This window comes from Martes martes, assembly GCF_963455335.1.
Source record: "Martes martes genome assembly, chromosome: 3".
Taxonomy (NCBI): Eukaryota; Metazoa; Chordata; class Mammalia; order Carnivora; family Mustelidae; genus Martes; species Martes martes.
In genome coordinates, this window is record NC_137890.1 from 93,263,103 (window position 1) to 93,289,685 (window position 26,583).

The window sequence follows — 26,583 nt, forward strand, 5'->3', positions numbered from 1 at the left end:
GCCTCAGTTCCCTTATCTGTAAAGGGGGAGTAATTGGAGTCACTGCAGAAGATTGTATTGGGGTCTAAGTGAGATGACACAACGAAAGCTTTTAGCTCTTAGCTAAAGATTTTAGCTCAGTGCCCACCATACTTATTTCCTGCTCTGACTGTTATTCTCCTTTTGTATCTGCAGTGCCTCGAAAAGAACTGAGGGCTCCAGTCATACCCCCTCACCTCACTACCGACTTCTCTTCCCCAGACTGAGCAGACGCAGCTCTTCCTTCGGTTATCCCTCTGTGGCTGGGTCTGAGACTCCGACACCCAGGCCAGCCTCCCCCAAATCCCCAAACAAGAAAACTTCAAGAAGGAGCAGGGCTCTTCTGATATATAGCTGTCCAAAGGTGGGAAGAGCAGTCTCTGGAGGGAGTGAACTCCCCATCCCTGGGAGTATTCAAGGTGGATGACCATCCATCAGGAAGGTTACAGAAAGGGTTCCTGCACTGAGTGGGAAATTGAATTAAAGGCTCATCACGAAGAAGAAACGAGAAATTCCTCCTTCATTCATTCAACCAGTGTTCACTGTTGAGTGCCTAGCTATGAATTCTCCCACGCTGGGTACTCTCCTGGGTGCACAGTTCACACTAAGAGAAGAACCTAAATTTTGGGGAAGTACTTCATGAAAACAGGATCCCTTTGAAGTTGCTCTTTGCCTCTGCTTTTCCCATCTGTAGAATGGGCGGGGCGGTAACAGTGCTTACCTCCCAGACCCAGCCTGCAGACAGCCAAGTGGCCTGAGACTTAGTAGGCCAAAGTGAAAGCGGGCAGCATGCTCAGTGTGTATTAAATCAGGTCCCAAGAATCCGGCCCAGTTGAAAGCCTCACCCAAGGCAGCCAGGACTGACTGAGGCTGGAACTGGAGACCACGACCACACGTTCTTGGACCACATCCAAAGCCAGCCAGGCGGCAGAGACAGGAGCTTTGCTGAATGGACATTATCTGCTACCATCATTTCTCAGCAATGGTATCCAAGGGCCGGATGAAGCCATTTTTCATTGCTTTGTAGAGGAAAGGATGACCAGGATCAACAGTGCTCAGTTCAGGTTCACCATCACAAAGAGGAGCCAGTCCTTGCCCTTCGGAACTTGGGACTCAGATGCGAATTCAGTAGTCCGTCCTTGGTGAGTATCAGCGTTACCTGTAGAACTAACAAAATACAGCAGACCAAGACTCCCATTTCCGGAAAGACGGAGTAGCTGTTCTTTCTTCTATTCTACCCTCTGAGTACAACTGAAAACCTTGATCATCACCTATATAAAAAACATAAGAGAGAGGACTCTGAAGAGTAGACAAGAGAAGGCCAGCTGGCTGGCCTTGGAACTTGGAACCCGAGGAATCACACAGTGGTGAACTGGCCAAGTGTTTTGGTTTTTTTGTCTTTTGCTTCATATACACCAGATTTGGACCAAAAGAGTCAACAAACCAGAAACCCCAACGGACACCAACAAACAAACAAAAAAATGTCCCAACCAAACCTGCTCATGCTAACCACAAGACCAGGGAAAGGGCAGCCTAGCAAGACAGAAAACTTTTTCTTCCCCTGAACTATGGTGAAATATACGTAACCAGAAATATACCACCTTAACGATTTCTACAGTTGGGTGGCCTCGAGCACATTTACAGTGTTGCACAACCACTACCACCATTCTCCCCCAGAGCTCTTTTCATCTTGCAAAACTAGAATTCTGTCCCCATGAAACATCTCATTCCTGCTGCCCTCAGCCCGGGCAACTACCATTCCATGTTCTGTCTCTCCGAATGTGACTACTTTAGATAGCTCACATAAATGGAATCCTACAGTGTTTGTCTTGTGGTGACTGGTTTATTTCACTTACCATATCATCCTCAATGTTCATCCACATCGTGGCAAGTGCTGGAATGTCCTTCCTTCGTAAGGCCGAATGCTATCCCATTGTACGTGTATTTAAGCCACATTTTATCTCTATATCCGTCAGTGGACACTAGGGATACTTCTGTGTTTTGGCTGTTGTGAATAATGCTGCTAGGAACACAGGTGTACAAATACCTCTTCAAGTCCCTGCTTTCAATTCTTCTATGTATATACCCAGAAGGGAAATTACTGGATCATATGGTAATTCTACTTTTAATTTTTTAAGCAAACACGATGTTACATAGCAGGTGCCCCATTTTACATTCCCTCTAGCAAACCACAAGGTTCCAATTTCTCTACCTCATCTCCAGTGCTTGTCTTCTGTTGTTGTTGTTGTTGTTGTTTAATAGCAGTTGTCCTAACGGGTGTGAGATGGTATCTCATTGTGGTTTTGATTTGCATTTCCCTGATGATAAGTGATGTTGAGCTTGTCTTTATTGGCCATTTGTCTGTCTTCTTTGGAAATGTGTCTGTTCCAATCCTTTTCCCATTTTTAAAGCAGGTTGTTTGTTGTTATCGTTGCGTTGTAGGAATTCTTTATGTATTCTGGACATTAACCCCTCATCAGATATATGATCAGCAAATATCTTCCTCCATTCTGTGGGCTGCTTTTATCACTCTGTTGGTTATGCCCTTTGAAGCATAGAAGGGCATCGTTTCAATGAATTCTAATTTATCTGTTCACTCTTTGGTTGCTGGAGCTTTCTGAGAAACCATTGGTAAGTCCGATGAAAATTTCCCCCTGTGTTTTACTCTGAGAGATTTATGTTTTAGTTCTTATCCTTGATATCCATTTGGAGTTAGTTTATATGTATGGTGTGAGATTCCAACTTCACTCTTTTATATCTGGATATCCAATTTCCCCAAAACCATTTGTTGAAGACCGTTTATTCTCCATCGAATGGCCTTCCATTCCTCATTGGCACCATTGCTGAAAATCATTTGACCTTGTATTTGAGGGTTTCTTAAGACAGAAAACTTTTAGTCAGTAACCACCCTACTCTGATGAAATGTCACAGAGGGGAAAAATGGTCCCGCCACAACCCTGCCAGCAAAAGCTATGTGGGAGCCTAGATTTCCACTCAGGCTGTGATGTGGAGCCCCATTACCTTGCTGGGTGGTGTCAGAGGGAACCCAGGACTTTTGTTCCCCCCTTGACACTTCCCCCACCTTTTTAAAAAAGATTTTTAAGGGCACCTGAATGGCTCAGGTGGTTAAAATCTGCCTTCGGCTCAGGTCATGGTTCTGGGGTCCTGAGATCAAGCTCCACATTGGGGGTCCTGGCTCAGTGGGGAGCCTGCTTCTTCCTCTCCTTCTGCCTTTCCCCCTGCTCATTCTCTCTCCCTTTATCACTCTCTCTCTCTCTAATGAATATATAAAATCTTTTAAAATTATTTGTTTATTTAGTAATTGCTACACCTAATGTGGGACTTGAACTCACAACCCAAGATCAAGAATCACATGCTCTACCAACTGAGCCAGCCCAGAGGACCACCCACCCCCTCAAATTTTTTTTTTCAATATGTTGTTAAGACTTCCACTTTGACTCATGGCTTAATTTTTGATTTCTAGTTTGATTCCACTGGGGTCAGAGAAAACACTGTAGGATTTGAATTCTTTTAAATTTATTGAGGTTTTTTTTTTTTTTTTTATGGTCTAGGATATGATCTATAGCAATACATGCTCCATGGGCACTTGAGCGAGTGTTCTGCTGTTGTTGGGTAGTGTTCAGTCAGTTGGATCCTGGTGGTTGAGGGTGTTGAGTTATTCTGTGTCCTTGCTGGTTTGCTGCCTCATTGTCAGTTAAGAGAGGGGTGTTATACCCACCAACAGCATTTGTAGATTTATCTACTTCTCCTTTAAGTTCTGTCATTTTTCACTTCACGTATTTTGCAGCTCTGTTGTTTGGTGCATCCGCATTTATTTTTGCTATGTCTTATTGATGCTATGTCTTCTTTTATTGTTACATAATGTCCCTCTTTGTCTCCAAGAACTTTCCTTGCTCTGAAGTCTACTTTGATATTAAAATAGCCACTTCTGCTTTCCTTTAATGCTTTCATGATTCATCCTTTTCATCCTTTTACTTTCAACTTACTTATATCACTGTATTTGAAGGGGATTTCTTCAAGGCAACATATGGTTGGGTTCTGTTTTATAATCAACTCTGCCCATCTCTGTCTGTTAATTGTTATATTTAGATCTTTTAGATTTAATGTAATTAGTTGATATTTAGGGCTTAAGTCTGCCATCTTATTTTTTTTTTTCTGTTTGTACTCTTTTTTTTTCATCTTTCTCTTTCTGTTATCTTTTTCCTTCCTTCCTGTAGGTTATTTAAACATTTTTAGAATTCCATTTTGACTTACCTGTAGTGGTTTTGAGTGTATTTTTTTGTATAGGATTTTTAGTGATTGCTCTAGAAGGATGGGGACCAGAGAGGCTGGAGGTTTCTCTGCCTACACTCTACCTGTCCCACCATCTTCTGGCTATCTTCTCTGTGTTGGCCAAGTGGAAGTCCCTATGTCAGATCCTGTTGACTGTTTACAGGTCTCCTGCTATTGCTTGGTTGAAGAGTTTTCTCTTGAACAGAGCTGCTGAGTGTCTTGTCATCTGCTGTTAGGTCTGGGCTTTGAGGAGGCCATGACTTATCAGAGCCCCACCAAGGCCATCCTCCTTGGACTGGACAGGCTCTGACTTTGATGCCCTCCTGGTGCAACCGCCATACACTCATGACCTCACTCACTTAATTATGGACTAGCCACACCTGAAATTGTTCTAGTAAGCAGTGTGACTCTTGAATTGAGAGAAAATGGCCAACCATGTGACCTTCTGAACTGCTGCCGATGTCATGATGCAAGGAGGAAGCTTTGTCATTTATAGTACATAGTCATGTGCACTGGGATACGGTAGCCACTTGCTCAGCCAGCTGTAAATGCCAGTCTGAGAACGTCTCCCTTTCTCCATCTATAATAATCCATGCATACATTCACTCATTTATTCCACAGCACCTACTCTGGGCTAGGCCTGGGGGGTCGGGAGGATTCAGAGGAACTGAGCCCATCATCCAATGCACATTTTACCCACCCTTGAAGACTCACTTGAAGATCATCGTAGGCAAATGTCCATGGCTATGGAAACTCAAATGCTCATGGATAGAAGGGACCATTGGCTGGGGGTGAAGATAAGAGTGAAGTATAAAGGGATCTCTACAGGAGGGCCCCATGCTCACCCCTGTCATGATGATTTGCTGTCCCTGCTTCCAGTCATCCTGCCAAGCTGAGGCCAGGTCTCCCTTGCTCACAGCTTCTGAGCCCCCACGCCCAACAGACAGTACTTGCCCAGGTTGTCCTTGTCCGTCCAAATGTCCACAGGAAAGCTAAGGAGACCCAGATTCCTGACCTCACTTGCTGTGCTGTCCTCCTCCTGTCACTATGTCTCTGAGCCTTCTAGATAACAAGAAAGACTGGGTTGGATACTCCTATGACTAGAGCTCTGTGTAGAACAAATTCCTGCTGAAGTGTTGTGTGTTTAAAGTCACCCCTGGTAGGGAGGAAAGGTGGGGTTGTCTTTTTAGAGACCCTTCCCCTGCCCTCTAATGAATGCAAGGATGATGCTTAATCCAGAGGAGCTGGGAGGCAAGCTGCAAACCTAGTTCTCCACAGCCAGCTCAGCCTTTGCCTTCATTCATTCACGCTGTCCATCAAGCACAAATTTGTGTTGGGAATAGAACAATGGACAAAGCAGTGTCTTGGAGTCTAGTAGGTAATATATCCATATCCACATTCCTAGAATGAGAAGAGGTATAGTGGGGAAGCATAACACAGGAGGATTCAACTACTGTGGTAGTCAGGGGAGCCTCCCTGAGGAGGTGTCATTTCAACAGAGACCTGAAGGATAAACAGGAGTTAGCTCGGTGATGTCAGGAGAGCACAGAAATTTCACTCCAGGGAAAGTGAACAGCATGTGCAAATGCCTGGAGACAAGATTGCTCCCTCTGGGGCAAGCCAGCCACCATGTTGTGAGGACACTCAAGCAGCCCTCTGAGAGGCCCATGTGGTGAGAAGGGAAACTTCCTGCCCTGTCTTTCTCCTCCCTTCATGACAGAATAACCACACCCCAGATATTCACTTCCTCACCTTCCACTCACTTCTCAAACCCCTTGGTCTGATTTCCTGCTATTCCCACATCCAATCCGCCAAAATGGCTCTGGCCAAGGTCCCCTGTGTCCCTCTGGTTGCTAGACCTGTTGGGTACTTTGTAATCCTCATTTATTCATCCCCTCAACGACCTCCACCATGGCACCGGCACCCCCTTTCACTGGAGACCCCTCCCCTGGTTCCATGAGGCTTCTAGTGCTCAAGCTCTCCCTAGGCCCCTCAGCACCCAGCCCCTCAGCCTCCCTCTTTTTCCTGGTCTGTGTGTGTTATGGGTCACACTCTCCCACCCTTGATGCTAAACACCTTAAGGCCATAAGGCAGCTCTCTCCTCATTCATCGGCTCCAGACCTGCCCACCACCTGTCACCTGAATGGCCCTCAGTGACCTTCCTTCAGATGCCTGAACTTATCGTCAACCCCTGAGATATACCTCATCACTTGGCCCCCAGGCTTGCTCAGTGGTGTCCCCTGGCTACTCTGCTGCCCCAAGCGGGAGTGGCAGGATCAGCACTGACTTCCCTTTACTCTCCATGTACAAGTTACCAAGTGCTGTCACCTTCCTTCACCCCTAGATTTCTCTCAGATCCTCTTCTCTCTACCTGCACTGCCACCCCATTAGGCCTCCAGGTCTCCCGCCTGTGTGCTGCAGGAACCTCCTGACTGCTGTCTCTGCCTTCCCTCTTGTGCCTCCCCAGATCCCAGTCCATCCCACACATCCCAGAGTGCCCTTTGTGAAGCTGCACTGTGTCACACCTCTGCTTGACGTCCTCCAGAGCTCCCCAGGGCTTGAGGTTTGAGCCCATCCTCCTCCCCTGACCCACAAGGGCCCGCCTGGCCACATCCTGCCCCATCTATGGCCTCACCTGCACCACACCCCCTCTCTCTGTTCACTCAGCCATTGTGCTCCTCTACCATTGCCTCTGTTATTGCGGAACAAATTCCCACCAAACTTGGTAGCTGAAACAACAATGAGCATTTATTACCTCAGTTTTCTGAGGGATGGGAATTTGGGAGTGGCTAAGCTAGGCTTCTCTGGCTCAGGCCTCTCATGAGACTCCAATCCAGATGTCAGCTGGACTGCAGTCATCTGAGGGCATGAGTGGGGCTGGCGTATCCACACTTAATATGGCTCCCTTACAGGGAAGGCTGGGAGGAGGAGATGGCAGTCATCACTGGGCATAGGTCTGGGGGGCCAGCTTCCCAGCAACAGGATGAACTCAGTGCTCTGAAGACATCTTCTACTTTGGGGAGGACCCTAGCACCTACCCTGAAGGTAAGACGGGAAGGGGGCTCCTCCTCTTCCTGGTGTGGGGACTCCCAGGCTCCTCCGCATCGAGAGTCTCATTTCTGACCACACAGACAAATCCACGGCCTTTTAGTGCCACCATTAGGAAGCCACCAGGGAACAGAGGATAAGTCCCAGCCTAATTCCAGCCACCACACTCCAGACCCCATTCTCTGCATCTTCCCCTGTGGCCTTAGACTAATGCCCTCCCCTCTGTGGGTACTGGATTCCTGGAAGGGTTGGACCAATATCCAAACATTCCCAATGGTTCTAAAATGTAATTTTTGAATGGAAACTTCCCTTCTTTATCCTTCATCCAGCCAGGCCCAGGCCCATCTGAGCTCTGCCGAACAGCCCTGTTTTCCCTGAAACACCAAGTCCCCCCCACATTTCATTCTTTAGCTCCTTCCCCTCCAGAGGCCAGGAACACTGTGTCATTCAGGTCCCTGTTGCCAATGCTATCAGGGGGGCCACTCTCCTGATGGGCCTAGGTTGGGCCCAGCACTGTCCAAAGACCCTCTGGTGAAGCCTGGAGTAATTTCCCTGCTGGTCCCAGGGAACTCACACCTTTCAGAACAAGGCAGATTTTAAGAAATGGGAGTTGGGGCATCTGCGTGGCTCCGTTGGTTAAGTGTCCAACTCTCAACCTCAGCTCAGGTCTTGATCTCAGGTACTCATTGGGCTCCACGCTGAGTGTGGAGCCTACTTGAAAAAGAAGCAGCAGAAGAGGAAGAGGAAGGAGAGGAAGAAGGAGAGGAAGGAGAAGAAGAAATGGGGAGTTACCATGTGCAGGTGCATCAACGCATAGCTCTCTTTTCCAATCTCATTGGTGAACCCATGCTGGCATCAGTGATAAAGGCAGGGTGACCCTGCATACCCTCCACATGCCCACAGGGCCTCCACGTGCCCCCTCCACCACACCCTACTTGCTCAGCAGCATTCCCACTCAGGTCCTCTGCTTGGACTCTCATCAAGGTTCCTTGTCCCATTTCTGTGGGCTTCCCAGGATCTATGTTGGGAGCTAAAAGTGTCCCCTGCACTCCCTTGGCAGCCCAGATTCTCCCCCAGGACCCCCACCCTCTGGCTCTGCCTCTCTCTTCACAGGGCCTCAAATCCAGCCCCTGAACTGTTTGTTGAGCTCACACCTTCTGCACCTTTCCTTAGATGCCAGTTACTGGGGCCCCAGTAGGCTAACTGGGGCCCACCCCATATCCACACAGGCACAAAGTGTCCCCAGGTCACCCACTGGATGGCAAACTGCTGCAAACCCCATGTTCAGACCCCCATAAACTCAAACAAGTATTACCATCCTTATTTTACCAATAAGGAAACTCAGACAATATTTTATAAGCTGGAAAGCAAAAACCCAAGATGCCAACTGGAATATACCTAGGCAAGAGGAACCACAAGAGAAGAGATTATTACCCTGATGCACTTGGTGGTCTGAATGGAGTAAACTCTGCTAGGAAAGGGGTACCTCGGGGGTCTCTTCAGGCTGAGAGTAGCATCCTGACAGGATGGTGAGTGACAAAGGGACTGGGGGCTCCAAACCTGTCCCTAGGGAGGTTCCCTCTGAACCAGGAGGGAGGGCCGGGAGGGAGGAAGGAAAAGAAGGACAGGAAGGCCAGGCCAGCGCATGTGCATGGACTTGTCATGATGGCGTCAGAGGTGTTGGGAAGTTCTGCCCTCTCACGCACACAGCGACCAACATTCATCACTCATCCATCTCCCTGTGAACACTGATTTCAGGGAACCACTCACTGTTTCCTTACAGGTCTTGGAGTCCAATTCCAGACTCTTCAGCCCCAAGTTCCTGTGGGGGTGGGGGGAAGGCTCTGCTAGGAGTCACACATGTCTGGGTTGCCAGACTCATTTGGCAGGCGAGTGAACCGTAGCTCAGAGATGCTTGGAATCTTGCCCAAGGTTACACAGCTGATAATGGGCAGAACTGCATGGCCCCAAAGCCCTCGCCCTTCCCAGAGCACCTACAGCCTCATGCAGGGCCTGATCCCATCTTGCTGCCATCAGCCTCCTGGCCTCACATAGAGCATCCCCACCTGCCTTGCCACGCCTCCCCTTTCCTTCCCCAGTTATCCCGGTCTTTAAGCCCACCTCCTCCGGGAGGCCCTCCTGCGATTCATAACAGATATCAGACACTGACCTCCAACACACAGAAAAAACTCATTGCCAGAGGACACACAATTTTACACTATCTTCCAAGTATTTCTCAGACTGAACTATCCCCTGAACTCTACCCATTTCCTACAACAATGGGTATATAGCAGATATGCAATAAATATTCTTTTAACTTGAATTAAATGTAGCCGCTTTCTCCTGCTATCTTCCTGCACCAGGAACTTCAGACTGAAGCCAGGGCAGACACGGGGTCAAGGAGTCAGTTTGGTGCTGTTGTCCATTCCCTTACAGATACACATAAGCAGGCCAGCCAGGCTCCTCTCATCTGGGAGGCCCAGGGCACGAGGGATGGGTACTAAGGGGCCCAAGGAGCAGGGCAGGAAGCCCCATACACAAGTAATGTTCTGAAAAGTCTACCCTAGTCTCACTACCTCCCAAATCTTACCTTTATCCTTTAGACAGAGTACCTACAATTCCATCATTGTTGCATTCTTATCAATCCTGGCAGCTCTGACCATCTCAAGAGTTCTGCAGTCTCTAAATGCCACCTCTTCTGGGAAGCCTACCCTAATTCCAAGGGGGCTGCCCCCCCCCCACGCCTTCTGTAAATGCCTTCTTTCACGTACTGGTCTGCATCCTGTCACACCCCCCATTCAGGTCCCCCAGGATGGTGTCTGGCCCTCAGTAGACCCTAAATATGGCGGTTTCAATATCACTTCTCCAAGACACTCTGAGGTTTCAAGGACAGATGACAGTTGGTGACCAGCACAGAATGGGTGGCTGGTGCTCTCAGCTCTCCTCACCCAGCCTTGAAGCCTTGGGCAGGTCACCTGCCCACCTATCGTCACCTGCTCACAAGGGACTCTGCATCCTCCGGATCTCAGCCTGGGCACTGGGCCATGCTCAGTAGGGGTGCGCATGGAGGGACCCAGGCTGTGGGTGGGCCCAACATGGCGTCTGGAGCTTCCCTAGGCAGGTCAACAGGTGGGAAGCAGGTATTGAACCCTGCCAGCAGGGACCACAGCCCCTATGGGATTGTCTTCATAACCAATCCAGGCAGTTTCTGTGCGGGGCACCTCGTCTTTTAGAATCCCATCCTTCAATGGGAGTCCTCATCCCTAAGGGCTGCCCAAAGAAAGGGTTCTGGGCAGTTCTATAGCCAAGGCTGGAGGCCTTTCCAAGCTGGGAGTTCCCAGAGGCCAGCGCCCCCACCTGAGCCACCCCACCTGCTCCCAACACAGCCCTGGAGAGCTCAGCGGAGGCTGGGCCAATGCTTCCCATGAACCACTCAAGTTTTTCATGGATCACCGAAGTCATACATATTCATTATGGAAAAGTTGGAAAGCACATTAACAGCAAAAATAAAATAATATAAAATAAATGTCACCTGTAATTCCAGTTCCACTAGCTACAGATATGCACTTCTTCCATTCCAGAATACTTCCTTTCAGGCTTTTCTATGCCTTTATGTTTAAAAAAAAAAAAAAAGTGGATTCTATTGAGCCCTGTTCTGATGCCTGCTGAGCTGGCAGAGCTCTGCAGGCTACCATGTCTCCAATCCATTAAAAACTCCTCACGCTTTCTAACACCCAGAGCACAGCCAGACCACATGCCCTGATTTAGGGAACCCATCCCCTATTGTTGGGCGTTGGGGTTGTTTCTAATTTTTCCCTAATGTGCACCAATTCTCCATGATGACTCTCGTAGCTGTCTCTTCGTGATCTTCCTCGGGGCAGATTAAGATTTGAGAGACCCCCCAGAGCCCCTGGCAACATTTGGTGCACTCTCTCTGGCCTTCCCCCCAACAAGACACACTATTAAATATGAGCAGTAAAACAGGGCTCTGGACATCTGGCAAAGTTCTGGCTTTCCCCTGATGCATTACGCCTCGTTTGAAGTAGTAAATTCATTTTTAAACTTATTTTTTTGCTCATTTGGAAGGGGCTGTCTCCGGTTTGACTGGCACCCCCAGTGCTTTTTAGGGCTTCCTGACATCCCTGCCTGATGAGGATACTTACCTTAGGGTAATTTTGGGGAAGAGAAATATCCGGGTCAAATATTCTCCCCACATGTGAGGCTTTTTGGTCCATGTGTCTGTCTGTCCTTGCTCACCATGGAATTCACATACCTACACTTAGTAACTCTCTGGTGAGTGATTGATTATTGCCAAATGTCCCCAACGCCCCTTCCCCCGCACAGGCTGTACCATCGGAGTCCGTATGTGTTTAAACGGACACACGTATGACCATCTTGGAAGCAGATGTCCCCCGCCTTCAGCAGGGTCTGAGCCCAGAGGATGTGGAGCAAGGGCAGACTGTCCCTGTCGCTGTGACTGGAAGGCAGTGCTCAGAGCGCCCCAGGCTACGGGGCCCAGAGCGCCAACACCCACAGAGGCAAGGGAGGCTTGACTGGCCTGACCACTGACTGGCTGTGTGGCCTGAAGCAGCTTCCCTCTGGACTTCATTTGCCTTGTTTATAAAATGGATATGACAAAACCTCTAATACCTGCATTGTGGCTCCATACTGACCAGAGGAAGACCCCAGCTGTCACTATGGCATGAGGGGCACTCCAGACCCTGTTAAGGAACACAACCGGGGTGCCTTCACACAGCAGTCAACCCTGTCGAGGCCTGGCACTCACCCAAACTTCCAGCCTCACGGATCTTGCCCCCTCGAGAGCACTCAGACCCAGAAGCCCTCTCCCTTCCTGTCAGGACCCACATCTAGCCCGTGTTCCCCCATCTGCCTCCTGGCATCCCATGCATGCTTCCACATCTCTCCCTGTTCCCTGGAGCCTTCCTGAAGGCTCTCCTTCCTAGGCCCCTGGTATGGGTCTCAAGTATGGCTCCTACGACTGCATCCCCGGGAAGTATGCAGGTGTGTCTCTCACTTAACCCTGACCCCTCTGGGAGCATGGCCACAGCTAGGTCCCCTGGCAGGCCCCAGCACCAGGCTCAGTGGAAGAGTCCATGACTGAAGAACCAAGAATGACGGAGGGGCAGGGGAGGTGGGGCTTGTTTCCCTGTGCCCTTCTCCTGCACTGTCACAGTGACACGAAACCGGAAGCCCAAAAATGCAGTCGGAATTGGAGACTCGAGGACAGAGGGTTCTCAGGCATGAAGAAAGGCAGAGCGCCCAGACTGGGCAACACCATCGCTAGGCGCCTTCCAGCATGAAGCCTGTGGTGCCCTGCAAGAGGGCTCCCTCCCTTCCGAGAGCTGAATAGTCCCTTTCTTTAGGCGAGCCCTTGTCCCCACCACGGTCTCTGTCCATGTGATCACCCCATTCGGCAAGCAGCCCACCCACTGCCACACCCCAGCCTACACCGAGCTCAGCACCTGCACAAAAGCAGCATTCAGCAAATTCACTCACTGAGGAATCCTCGGAGGGCAGCCCCGTTGCCCTCTCTTCCAGGAAGCCAGACTTGACTGCCTCAGCCTGCAGAGACCTCTCCCTCCTCCTGCCCCTCAGAGCACCTATTCCTTGTACCACACTCATGTGACTTACAAGTTTAAGCTGTTTTTTTGTCTTTTTGTGTTTTTTGGTTTTTTAAAGAAAATTTTCCTCCAGGGAATGCCTATATGATCAGAACAATAGGACTGGACAGAGCGGATGCTGAACTGTGATCCGGGGCCCTCAGTGCCTTGGGCCAACAAGTGGGGGGTTCTGTGCAGCTGGGGCTACCCTGGGGAAGACGACCGCCTGAACGGTCCGCTGGCCACATTCCCTGCCTCGGGCCAGGGGAGTGGAGGCCGGGGCGTGGGGGCCAGGGATGCCTCTCCACGTCCACCACAAACAGGAAATGAATGAAAATTGAAAAACATGAAAATTGAAAAACAAACACGGAGCGATTTTAGCACTCACTTCAGGGATTGCTAAACTAGGGCTCACAGGCCAAATCTGGCCTGCTGCCTGTTTGGGGAAGGCAAGTTTTATTGTCACATCGTTTCGCTCATTCTTTTTGGTCTATGTCTCCTGCCTATAGCTGCTTTGGCCCTGCAACAGCAGAGGTGAGTCATTGCGACAGAAATCACAGGGACTCCAAAGACTAAAATATTCACGATCTGTCCCTTTGCAGACAAAGGGTGCTAACCCTGCTCTGGTTGGCCCTTTTGGGGATGGAAGCCTAGCTCACGGTGACTTCTTTGGGAAGTCACACACACACAAACCCCACACACATACACACACGGGCGGGTGTGCACACATGCGCATGAGCACACACATAGGCTCCCCTGGGGGCTGTGATCAGTGTACCTCCAGCCATAGCTGATTGGTCTTGGAGAAAGCACGTGACCCACGCTGGACCAATCAAATTCTTTCTCACAGGAATTTGCAAGTGAGCCTCAGGGACATGTATGGGCTTGTTTGAAGAGAAAGACCTCGAGTGCTTCTGCCTCGGTCTCCAGAGCAGGCCTGATTCTGACCCTTCCTGACACTGCCCAGCACTATACCTTCATACTAAAACTGGCCAGACTCTTCCTGGCACTGTCTTCTCCTGAAGATCCCATGAAGCTGGTATCAGCCTCGATGGCTTTAACCCAGCCAGACTTGAAAGACAACATCCATGCTTTCCTGCTGGCTGTACCCAGGCCCCTCCATTGGCTAATTGCTTGGAAGAGGGACATGGAGGCCAACTGCCTCCAGTTGTGACACAACTGAGTCTGTGTCACAGAGAGCCAGCACTGCCTTGTCAGCTGTGTGATTGAGCGAACCGGAAGCCAATCCTCCAGCCTCTCAAGTTTTCGGATGACTCTAGCCCCAGCCACCATGTTGTTATAAACCCCCTGAAAGACCTCAAGCTAAGATACACTGCAGTTTCTAACCCAGGGGAACTGTGAGCAACATTCAGTATTGATTGTTGCTTTAAGCCACTATGTTTTGGAGTAATTTGTCGCAGCAAGCTAATACATTGTGCAGACCGGTCTGTCCTCCAGTGTCCTTGTTTCAGAGAGGGGTACTCCCTCCCCCCCCATTACAGTCTTTTTTCTTCGCTGAATCCAATCCGCCGATTCAACCCCAAAGAGTCTCTTGCTTTCATCCTCTGGTCTCTGGTCCCTATTTCCACAGCCTGGGAGCCTGAATAACCCTTTGCAGAGCACCTACTGGGTGACGAGGTCCTACCGTGTGCCCTGCTCTTGGTGCAGTTTCAGTATTTGTGAAATTGTCATAGCAACTGGATGACATAGGCTTGTTGCCCCCATTCTTATAGCTGAGGGACCCACACTCTGAGAAGCTTGGGTACTTGTCTGAGTCCCCCAGCTGGCTAAGTAGAATGCATGTTTGTCCTCTGTTCAAAGCCCAGAGTTCTAGAAGTAGTCCTTGCAGCCAGCTCGTGATATCTTGGATGCACCTTTCATGGCACTGAGAGATAACTGTCTAAAATGCACAACTAACCATCTCCACCACCCTGCTCAAAAGCCGCCAAGAGCTCCTGACCTTCACTGTCACTGTTGTGTTCATCCTTCAAAGTTCAGCTCAGAGGTCCCCTTCTCATGAAGCCACCTGACCCTCTCCTTAAACACCTGGAACTTCTCTCCCAGCAGTGACCTGTTTGTTCTTGGTTTCGTGAAGGTGTACACACTTGATCCCCCCAGAGCCGACCACAAGCTCCTCACAAGAGGGCCCCCTAGGCCTGCCCGGTGTGCTCAGGCCCCTGAAAAAGAATTTGCATATGTGGGTGGAGTGATTGTAGTAGCTTAATTAACAACTGAGCCTATGAGGGAATACGCACGTAAATCAATGAATCGATAATAAATAGCTCTCCAAGTGAGTGATTTAGGTCATGGATGAATGATTGATTGAATAGGACGTTGCCTAGGTTCAGATTCTCGATATCATTTACATAGATCTTTGTCGAGAGAGAAATCTTTTATTACATGTATAATCAGGAGTAATATTCAAAATATTTAACACCAGTAAAGCATGGCATCACCCAATCACGAGGGCATCCCCCTAAGGGCTGGATCCGGTCGGGCGCCCCCTGTTGGGCGCCTTCAGTACTGTATCCCGGCAAGGTTGGGGGTGTGTCCCCTGGAAGGACCAACATGGCTAGGGGAGAAGAGAGCACTGGAGAAGTTTGGGCACAGCTTTTTACCAACGTTGCAGAAGAATCTCAGTGTAACACTGCCAAAGCCTGTCAGCTGATGCAGTCCTACACACGGAGTTTTCCGAACACACCCGCGGCCAGCCCTGGGCTGAGTCTGACATGCCCGACAAGCTCATTCCATCCTTAAAGAGCGCCAAGAGGCGGGAGGAACTACCTTCGTCCCATGTTAGTGAGGAGTGAGGGCATCAAGAACAGGAGGTTAAGCTGTTCATTCGAGGTCATACAACGACAAAGTGGCTGCACCAGGTCCTGATCCAGGCCTGCCGGGGTGCCGTCTAGGACATGCCCCCGTCTGCCCCCACAAGTCGTGGTCTGTGGCTTGCCTGCGTGAGGTGCTAGACGGGACTAGCAGGGCTGCGTGATTTGGTCTGGGATTGGTTAGAGCCTACACTAAGGAGGTGTGGCCTGAGACAAGACCCGCCCCTGGGGTCCTCCCCTCTGGAGCTGGGATGCTATCCTCCATCCTGAGCCACAGTCAGAGGACAGAGAGTGACTGTCAGGCACCCACCTGGCAACATAGCCCTCCAGGGGAAGAGCCTTTGGCAGGATAGGTCTCGTGCCACTCCCCACTCGACACCAACCCGCTATAGGACCTTAGACAAGATGCCACCTCTCTGAGCTCATTCTCCTCGTCTAAAAAATAGGGTGACAAAAGCATGTGCTGCTTCCCCGGCATGGGGAGAGGATCAAAGATCCGACCTCTTTGACGGGATCCGGACATTTCCTGGCACAGCTTTAAATCTGGACAGGTCCTGGGCAGTGCGCAAAGGCCGAGCATGAAAACTGATGGGGGCCGGGGGTGGGTGGCGGGTGGGAAGCTTGGCTGGGTCCAGCCATCCTGGGCTCACCCCCTACCCCAGAGCCTCCTGCTGCCTCGCCCAACCCCTCCAAGCTCTTCAGAAGGCGGAATAATTTCTCCTTCGTTTTCACTTTTAATCACAAAATAATTTGGGTGCCCAGAAGCCTTCCTCTCGGAGGAACATTTGTGCGTGGTGATATCAGCCTAATTAAGGGCTTCAGCTTTGGGGCTGGATTTTTGTTTTTGTTTTTGTTGTGTTTTTTTTTTTTTTTTTCCCCTCCAGACCCCTGCACTCCCTGCCAAGCAGCCCTGGCCGCCTGGCCGCCCGGCTACCTGCACATGCCGGCTTCTGGAACCTTCCGCGCCGCGCGCCCCCCCTGCTCAGGCGGGGTGATTGATATCTTGATTAGGCGCCAGGAGGCGGCGGACCAGGTGCTACCTCGGCGCGGGCTGGAGGCGGCGCGCTCTGCGAACTGGCCTGAAAGGCGCAGGCATGTTCCGCAGCAGCAATGAGCCTTTGTTTGCCTTGGCAGCGCTGCGGCCTCCCTGGGGCCGGCCCCATAAAGGGTTTCTGTTCGGACTGGAGGACTCATTGTCGAAAAATTGTCCCTCGAAAAATTAGCATGGTACAGTGGAGAAAGCGGAACGCCCGGCAAATGACAGCTGCTGGCCCCAGACAAGGGCCCGAGATCCGAGGTTCGCAGGGTGCTCGCTCCCAGAGGCACCCCTCGCTGCAGGCCCGGAGTGGGCCGGAGGGGTGACAGGTGAACGGCAGGGGCCGGCGGGGCCCAGGGCAGGCGGCGGCCAGATGGGGAGTGCGGCTGCCTTTGGGTTGGTGGCTTATCTCCCCTAAGAGTTAGGGCACATCCGCGGGCGCCAGAAGCGCAGCCTTTTGGTGAGCCAGAGTGAGGCTCAGAGGGTCAGCTGTCTTGGAATAGGGGGTGGGGTGCAGGGAGGGGGGGGAGAGAGAGAGAGCCTAAAGGTTATGTGGTTAATTGAACATCAACAGCCACAGATACGATTATCCCCCTTTGTGTCTCTCTCCCAGTGTGTTGATGGAAAAGTAACTAGATTAAATGCGCCGGGAGCCTGGGTTGGAGGGGCTGGGCAGTGGGGGGGAGATCCCTCCTGAATGCCGACCCAGGGCTCCCGCAGTCCCAGCAAGGAGGGAAAACAGTCAATTAGAGAGAAGAGAAAAGATGGAGTGAGCTGTGGTTTGGCATTTGCATAAAGGCTGGGGCCCTAGGCTGCCACCCTTAGTCAGGGGGGCAGGGGTTCCCAGGGGAGAGGCTGGGGGTGTCAAAGGGGCGAGGTGCATGGTTACTGTTGAAAGTCTCAGCCAAAAGCCTGTGTGCATACACGGTATGTGAGGCAGGGGTAAGGGTGACTGGGTCTGTGTATGGGACACACGTGTGTGTGGAGCACGCCTGTGCGCACGCACATTAATTGTGCGAGTATATTCCTGCTTCAGGCTGCTTCCATCTGTGAAGTCATGGGTATCCATATGCCCATGTTTCAAACAGGTGGCACCTGTGTGGCTTGCACTGGCCTCACGCTCCTGGGTTGTGACCTCATGGGCAGATTTATGCAGGCGTGCCTCTGAGAGTCTCTTGTGAGCTCGGAGCGCCCCCGGATTGGGGAGCTCAGATCTGCCAACTTGATCCCGCCAGCATGGGAAGATCAGAACCTCGGGACTTCCTGTGGCTCCAAGGAGCCCAGACCTGGAACTGGCCCCCAAGCCTGCTCTGCATGTCACCTCCGTAGAAAAACCTTCCAGATCGTTTCAGCCTACCATTTGCATGAAGCTCCCTGATCTCCCAGCCCAATCATTGTCCTCTGCTACCTCCAACCAGCCTCTTCTCAGGATAGGCAGATTTTACGCAGAGGGGAAGGAAGACCAGCAATCTGGAATCAGACCAATCTGAGATCAAATGCCAGCTGTGACTCTGAGCAGTTCTCTCTCAGAGCCATGGACCACTCACAAGCAGATAATAAGATTCAGTTATAGGGTTGTTTTAGGAATTAGTGAGATGCCTTATATAAACTGGAGGGAGTCCATGCACCCCAGTTTACCTGGGACAGTCCCAAATTCCACCTGTGACTCCAGAATCATTAAGAACACCCTTTATGCTCAAAAGGATCCCCTTTAGATTATAAATTATAGGGTGCCCCCAAATATAAGCGGGCCAGCAGGAAATATTTTTCCCTCCTCTTCCTCTTGCCCTCCCTTTTCTGATAATTTAATGCTTCGCTTCACTCCTCCATTGTCTGTCAGCCCCCAAAGAGAAGAATCCAGAAGGCAAAACCATCTTCTTCCCGCTCCTTGCAGTACCCTGGGACCAGTCAATGCGCAGCAAACCCCAGGCAGCTTGACTGCCACCAGGAGCAGAGCTGGCCTCAGGGATGCCCTCTGCCCACTGGGTCCACAGCAGGACTGTGCAGAAGGATGACAGATAAGACCGCGGCATCGCTGTGAATATGGGCTTCTACTGCGAATCTGCAGGCGGGGTCATGCTCACGCTGCCACTGTCCTTTGTGAGGATAAGCCCTCCCCACATTTATTGTAGATGGGACTCCCTGTACATCCCGGCCAGAGGGTTTCAGTCTTCCCTGACTAGCTCAAACACACCTTTAGCGAACATTTCGCCGAAAGGATGGTTCACGGTGTCACAGGCCTCACTGAACCAACCGGTAGCTGGCCTTTACAACAGTCACAAACAGGCTCCTAATGAATTTGCTGATTGTTGCCCCGATAGGCAGCATTCACCCAGGGAGGAAGGGCCTTACCTGAGTGACTCAGGAGGGCGGCCTGGATGCCGGAAGCGGAACATGGAGTCCTTCATAGTTGGAATATCCCCTGCTTTGACACATGGTGTAAGTGGAAAGCTTTGATAATGGTGCCATGCATGGCCTCTTTCCAAAGTCAGAGACCTGCTTTGCCCCAGGTCCAAAACATGGAGATTCCTCTGGGCTTCTCAGATCTGGAACCCTGTAGGGCTTATGCACCTCGCTCTGGGATTTTGATCCTTAATCTCCCATGTCTCTGAAAAGGCTAACAAGGACCTGATCGTGGAGAAGCTTAGAAGTCACACTGAGACACTTGGACTTCACCTTGAGAGCAATAGAGAACCATTGGAGGCTTTAGAGGATGGACAAAGAGAGTCTGATTTACGGGCTGGGTGGTTCTCTCTGCCTGGGGAGTGGAGGACAAGTTTGAGGGGACAAGACCAGCTGGGAGGCAATGCAGTAATCTAGGCCAGATGAGGGCAGCCTGGACTAAGATACAGGACTAGTGAGTGGAGAGATGAGGAGGGCCTAAGACCTATCCTGGGATAGTTCCCTGCTCCTTGGTAACTGATTGGACGTGGGGATTATTCTGGAGAGACAGGGGGCAAGGATGACTTCCCTGATGCCAGCCGTGACTGAGACCCAGAAGGAGAGGAGTATGGAGGAAGTGGGGGTTAAGCCCAGGAGGAGACTGTCCTTTCTCTGCACCCCCTTGATGACCATCCACCCGCTGGCCTCCAGCAGGACTGTAACGACGGCCAGGCATGTGCCCACACACCATGCTGTCCAAACGCCTTCCATAGAGCTACATTTCCTCCCACCAACCCACCCTTGGGTCCAGCCCTTCTTCCCTCCTGCTGAATCCTGGGGGCCCTTTCTGACCACAGGCATCACCTCCTCCAGGAAACATGCCCTCATTTCCCAGTCTGGCCCCCTTTCCTCCTACTGCAGGAAATATATGTCACCCAAGTACATGCGTTGGCCACCTTCCACCACCATCCTCCCTGCCACCCTCCCCAGCCCACCACTCCATGCAGGACGGAGCATGGCCATATCCCCTCTCGTGGCCAATACCTAACCTAGCCTAGGGGAGATACCTGCAGGGGATTTGTGGAAGAAGAGGAGGGAGTAAGGAGGGCAGGGGAGGAATCCAGGTCTAGGGGAAGACAATGGCAGCAGTCAGAGCCTCCAGTCCTCAGTGAACATAGCGATAAAGCAGTGGGTGCACACCCTCTCCCCGGGGAAGGTGGCTCATGCCTGATCCACCTACAGTAGGACATGGTGGGGGCACAAAGGGAAGATCACCAAGCTGGCCCTGGTGCCTGGCTGGATGCTGAATTTGCTATCTTTTTGGTTAAATACAATGATGTCAGAGGGAACCCTCAATAAGTCTCAGTTCCCTTTCTGGACACCCCCCTGCCCCATTTTGATTTTTGTTGGTCTCTCTCCCCATCCAGTTCCTCAGCCTCAGCTCTTCAAAGTGGTGCCAGGGGAAAGAAGCAAATGTGATCATGTGATCAACAAGTCCTGTCTGTCACCCCTAGCCCACGTTCATGGTCACCAGCCTTCCAACCTCCAGCCCCAGGTGCGGGAAACAGAGCTGCAGAGCCCAGAGCCGAGAGATGGGGCTGTAAGTTCATCCACGTAGTTCAAGACCCAGGATCCTGGCAGCTTGGGGAGGCGGGGGAGAGTGTACAGAGAAGACTCCAGCCAGAATTGGAACTTCCTCCCACGGTGATGGGACGCACAGCACTGAGACTCACATGGGCTGTGCCCTGTGACTGCTAGGTGGAGGACCTTGTCACCATCATCCCGCCTACCCTTCTGCTGACATTCTAACTTCAGCGAGTTGTGCAACAAAGCCACTGTCTGAAGACGGAGCTAGGGAGACAAGAGCCCTGGCCCCCGCTCCCTGGCCCCCTGCTGCAGCGTCTTCAACTCCGACAAGAGGCAAGGGGGGGCGGCATTGATCCTTCTGATCACTGCCCACTACCCCGTGCCATTCCACCACCTTGCTCCCCCAGTTTTAGGGACTTCATGTATGGCACTGGGCTGTGCCAAGCATCTCCCCTATTTGGACTGACCAGTTTGGCCTCACCTGCCTGCTACGTCCTCACCCACTGGGATGGTGGGGTGGGGAAAGGGCCATCTCTCTGCTCTGCCCCTACTCAACGAGCTCCTAAAGCCACAGATGTGTGTGTGTGTGTGTGGGGGGGGGTGATCTGTTGTCCACTCCCACCATTCCACTTGGCACACAAGCCCCCCAGAGTAGGAAGAAATTAAGGAGACATTCACAGCTCACAAACTGGCTCTCATAGTATTACCATTTAGTAGAAAGTTGGCTTGAGACCCCCCATTCTGCCCCTAACTTGACTGTTTGGCCCGTATGTGCAAAGCTTTGGAAAGATACCCAGATGAGAAATAATAATAGAAGCCACTATGAGTGCTGACTGTGTATTAGAGGCTTTACACACACCATGTCAGGTATAGACTGTCATTCCCACTTTGTAGCTGAAGACACTAAAAGTCGGGAGGTCGACAAATGTCCCCAAGATTGCCCAGCCTGGAGGAAGCAGAATTGGGAGTAGAAGTGCTTATTGCATTCTGTCTCCAAGAAAAGATGGCATGCCTGCCACCTGGGTATGTTCTGCCCAGAATCAAAACCTCCTGTGGAGGAGAGCAGTCAGGGCAGTCTTCCTGGAGGAGGAGGCACTTGGACTGGGTCTTCAGGGATGGATAGGGCATCAGTAAGTCAAGGTGTAGGGCAGAGCAGGGAGACTTTCCGGGTGGTGGGAACAGCATTGCCCTGGCATAGACATGGGGAGTGAGTAGGCAGGGCTGGGTCCCAGAAAGATCAGAGAAGTGATTGATTGAGGTCTGACCACAGTGGGCTTCAAATGGCAAGGAGCTGGCCTTGGGAGCCCATGAAGAACTGTGAAGGAGAGCCCCTAGGGCTGGGAGATGGGAGAGGCTAGAGGGGTTCCAAGGTAGGAGACCAGTGAGGCTGAGCAGGATATGGCCAAGACACAGGGACACACGCTGGAGACCCTCAATGGCCAGGATGAGTGTGACAACAGCTCGATTGGAAGGGGCCTCCAGACATGAGTGTGGGTTATGTGAGCTGGAAGGGACTGAGGAAGGACAAGTGTCCAACCACCTTTTGATCTGTGGAGCTACCCAGCAGAACCCAGCCTTGAACAGAGCAGCATCAGGGCACCGAACACCCAAAGAGGCCACCCCCCTAGATTCTCCAGTGACCCCACCAGAGCCTGCAGCCACGAGGAGCTTCCGAGGGACAAGGACACCTACCGCACACAGCTCCTGGGCCAACGAGGGCTCAGATCCCCCCACTGCACCGCTCCCACTGACACTTGTCACCATCAGCCCGCCTATCCTCCTGCTGACATTCTACCTTCAGCGAGTTGTGCAACAAAGCCACTGTCTAAAGACGGAGCTAGGGAGACAAGAGCCCTGGCCCCCGCTCCCTGGCCCCCCGCTGCAGCGTCTTCAATTCCGACGCTAGCGGTGTGTAACCCCAGGAGATTGACTCAATCTCCCCACGCCTCTGTGTCTTCATCTGTGAAACAGGGCCCACCTGGGGGCACTTGTGGTGAGGCACCTACCTGGGGGGCTTGTGGTGAGGGTGGCATGAATCTGCATCCTGGAGGGTTTGGAGTAGAGCCTGGAGGCCAGGAAGTCATTGTTGTTGTTATCATGATCAATGCCATTGTTGAGCTGGGATGGACCGCAGAGTCCAGAGGGGAGGCCGACAGAGCACGGCCATGGCCGACTTTGGGGGCCACTGAGCTGGGCGGCATAGGTTACCAAGCTGTCCTCCTCTGGCCTGGGAGGGGTTGGGTGGATGCCTTGTCCTCAGGGCCCATGCTGACCTGGGCTATGCCAGCAGGAAGGGAGTGACAGGGCACATGATCTCTAGGGCTTGTAAATGACAGTCTGATCTGTTCATGCACTCCTAACTCCCCAAATTTCCTCCCCTGCCCCCCCTTCTGGGGTAGCCTTCCTCCCTGATGCCCTCAGGTATTGGGGGAGAGGAGGCCCTTCCTTCCCTTGGGATCTACCCGATGGGGCAGAGGTGGCCATGTCACCCTGTGTCTTGCCCAAGTCAGGGACTCCTTGGTCCAGTTTCCAGAAGCTCTGTAAGTGGGAAGTTGAATGATGATAAAGTCTGCAGTATAGGGAAGAGATCTGGGGCTAGACAGATTCCTCAGTGCTCTGCTAGAGCCCCCACCCTTTGCTCCTTCATTACCCTGGGGGCTAAGGCCCATAAAAACAGGGTGGGACTCTGTGGACACCCGCCCCTTCAGTCCTTCAGAGGGAGTCTGGCTTCTCAGCATGGCTGGGTTTGGCTGGAGGGACTCTGGGTGCTCAGATACTATTTCATCTGAAGGTTTAGTTGGTAATTTGGGTATGCTGCCACCAGGTGGCTTCCTCTTAAAGTCCCTCCTTCCTTGACCCCTGAGCAAGCCTTAAACTCAGCTGGGCTTTCCTACAATCACCACTCCAGTCCCAAAAGAGAGTTGGCTTTCTATCCTTGTCCAGGGCAGCCCTTCATGGGCAACTAAGTTCCAGGCCTCCTCTGCCAGGCATCCTCCAGCCTTCTCCTACCCTTTCAGCTCCCCTTGCCTGAGGGCCCACATCCCTGCCCACCGTAGACCCAGAAAACCCTAGGCCTAAATAATTGGAAGGTCCATCCTGCCCCTCCTGGATTTTCATATCCCCTGGGCTCTTCCTGACCCTGCTGCTCTTCCTGACCCTGCTGCTTCCTGACCCATCTCTCAGAGATGCCCCCTCTTTGTCTCCCACCCCTGACCGACACCTTGAACCAGCTCCTCCTTCCTCTTTTGCCAGGACCCCCTATTCCCTCCTCGCCTCTTTCACGGGACTCCCCCTGCTGAAACTCGGTCCTGAAAATCCACTGTGTGGTCTGGAGATACATTGGATGAATGCTGAATGGAGGGCTGGGTGAGGGAGAAAAGGAATAAATGTGTAAGCTCATCAATCAACACGTCTTCCTGAGCACCTACTATGTGCCAGGCCGTGAAGTGGCTGAAAAAACACAGAAGCCACAGATAAGTAAATGCAAACCGGCAGGACAAACTCGGGGATGAACACAGACGTGGGGGAAAAGGGATTGGGGAAATGGTTTGTGGGTGATAGGAGGCTGGGGGAGCTGAGTACGTGAGCAATAAGTAGTTCCTGTTATTTGTTGGAGAGGAGTCGGGTCACTTGACCTGAGGCCACAGTGGCAGAGCTCCCGACAGGACCCAGACCAAAACAGATGACTCACTTCTGCACGGCCTTGGTGCGGCAGCTGCTGCAGGAGGCGGCCGGGCAGAGGGGGCTGCTGGAGTCAAGAGCCCAGATCACGCCAGCAGGGTCATCCTGGGGAGCTGGGACAAGGTCAAAACAGGCCCCACCCTCATGGGGCCAGCGCCGATCAAGAGGAACAGCCTGGGGACTCGTCCCAGAAAGCAACCGTGACTCATCTACCCAGCACCTACTAGCAGGCAGGAAGCCATTCAGTCGGTCTGGTCCCCAACAACCCCGGGAAGGAGGTGAGCCTCACTCTGCAGGAAAGGAAATGCAGAACAGAGAGGCAGAATGACTGACCCCAGGTCACAGGGCCGCAAAGGGCCTGGTCAAGACCGACTCGGGTCCTCTTGTGGCCAAAACCCACAATCTTGGGTCAGCTTGCCATGTGTTCTTTTGGGGAGTGCAGGGAGATGCACTAGTAGTGTTGGAGGAAAATTGTCAGGCAGGGGCTTCCCCCAACACCTGGGGAGGGTGAGCCAGCAGGGAGGGGAGGTAGGCCTGGCATCTGGGGCATGTGGCATCCATCACAAGTGTCTTCCCTGCCTTGAACTTGAGCTTGCTCATCTTTAAAAGGAAGCACACATGCACCCAGAATGACCTCCCAACCACAAGGCAGGATGCACTTGGCAGAAAGATGCCCACCTGCCTCCCCCTGATGCCAAGCCCTGTTGGGAGGGGTGGGGTGGGGGAAATTTGTGCCTACTATGGGCTGGTCAGGGGGACAGACAACAACTGCCTGGAGCCTGGACAGCTCGGTGAGCCAATGATGATACTGATGCTCAACTGTAAGTGACCAGAACTTTATCAGCCTGAGGCACATTCCTAGCCATTATCTCCTTTCAGATAGGCCAGGCAGGGCACACATTATGACCCCCCATGTGACAGAGAGGAAAGTGGGGGAGGAAGGAAGAGAGGCAGTACTTGGAGGAGATAAGCTGCACGTCTCCTGCAGGTAGTAATTCCCTTCACCCTCTCAGCAGCAGCAAAGGGTAAGGATCACATCCCCATTTTACAGGTAAGGACAGTGAGGTTCAGGGAGGTGAAACGCCATGTCACAGGTCACATGTCTCAAAAGTGGCTGAACCTGACTCAAACCCAAACCCTCTGAATTGAAAGGCATTTTCTAGATGTCCTACTGGGAGTCCACACACCCCCCCACCCGGGCCTCGGTTGCCTCTTCTCTGCAGTGAAGAGGGTGGTCAAGGGGGACTGGTCTCTGGGACCCTCTCAGCTCTGACAGCTGAAAGTCTTTGACCCCCACGTGGAAGGAGCACTGGACTCAGAGTCCTATAAGCCAGGTGTGAGCCCCAGCTCACAGCAGGGTTCACACCTGTGACTCATCAGCAGTTTAAGATGAAACAAGCCAGGTCCCCTTCCTCAGGCATCAGGGTCCTCTTCTGCAGGAAGAGGGAAATGGCTTTGACTCTGCAGGTGTGGCCTGGGGTACACACAGAGGAGCCCCAAATAGCCCCGTCAGGGACCCACTTGGAGTAGCCAGGGGCAGCTGGTGCTTGAGGTCTGAGGACCTGAGCCTGGGAATCCAAGACCTGGTTCCCTGGGGTCAGGGGGCTCACACAGAGCCTCCGGGGCTCTCCCACCCGCAGCTAATTTATTGTGATGCAAAAATCAGGCTCCAGGGTGGCGGGAAGCAGAGCAGAGCGCCAAGCACGCTCCCGTCCTGTTCTGTTCCACATAGTTTCAGTATTTATTGTCCCCATATGTGATGCTGAACATTAAAAAACATGTTGCTGAGATTCCTCCAGAAAGGGCTGACATTTCACAATATTCCTCTGATGCCGGGGGATTGCTGCTCAAGATGATGAAAACGTGGTTTATTCAAAACAGATTGGGGCGGAAGAAAACAATGGCAAGGCCCCCAGAGGGCCTGATGCGCTCCTGTCACCACCCTGGGGAGGCGAGCAGCACTCCCCATCAGATGCCCCAGCTCTCGCGGCTGCCTCGGGCCAGGTGGGGCCTGGATTTGGGGATAGGATTGGGTCAGAGATTGGTGGGCACCACCCCCCCCCCGGCCCCACCAACTGGCTCCCAAGGG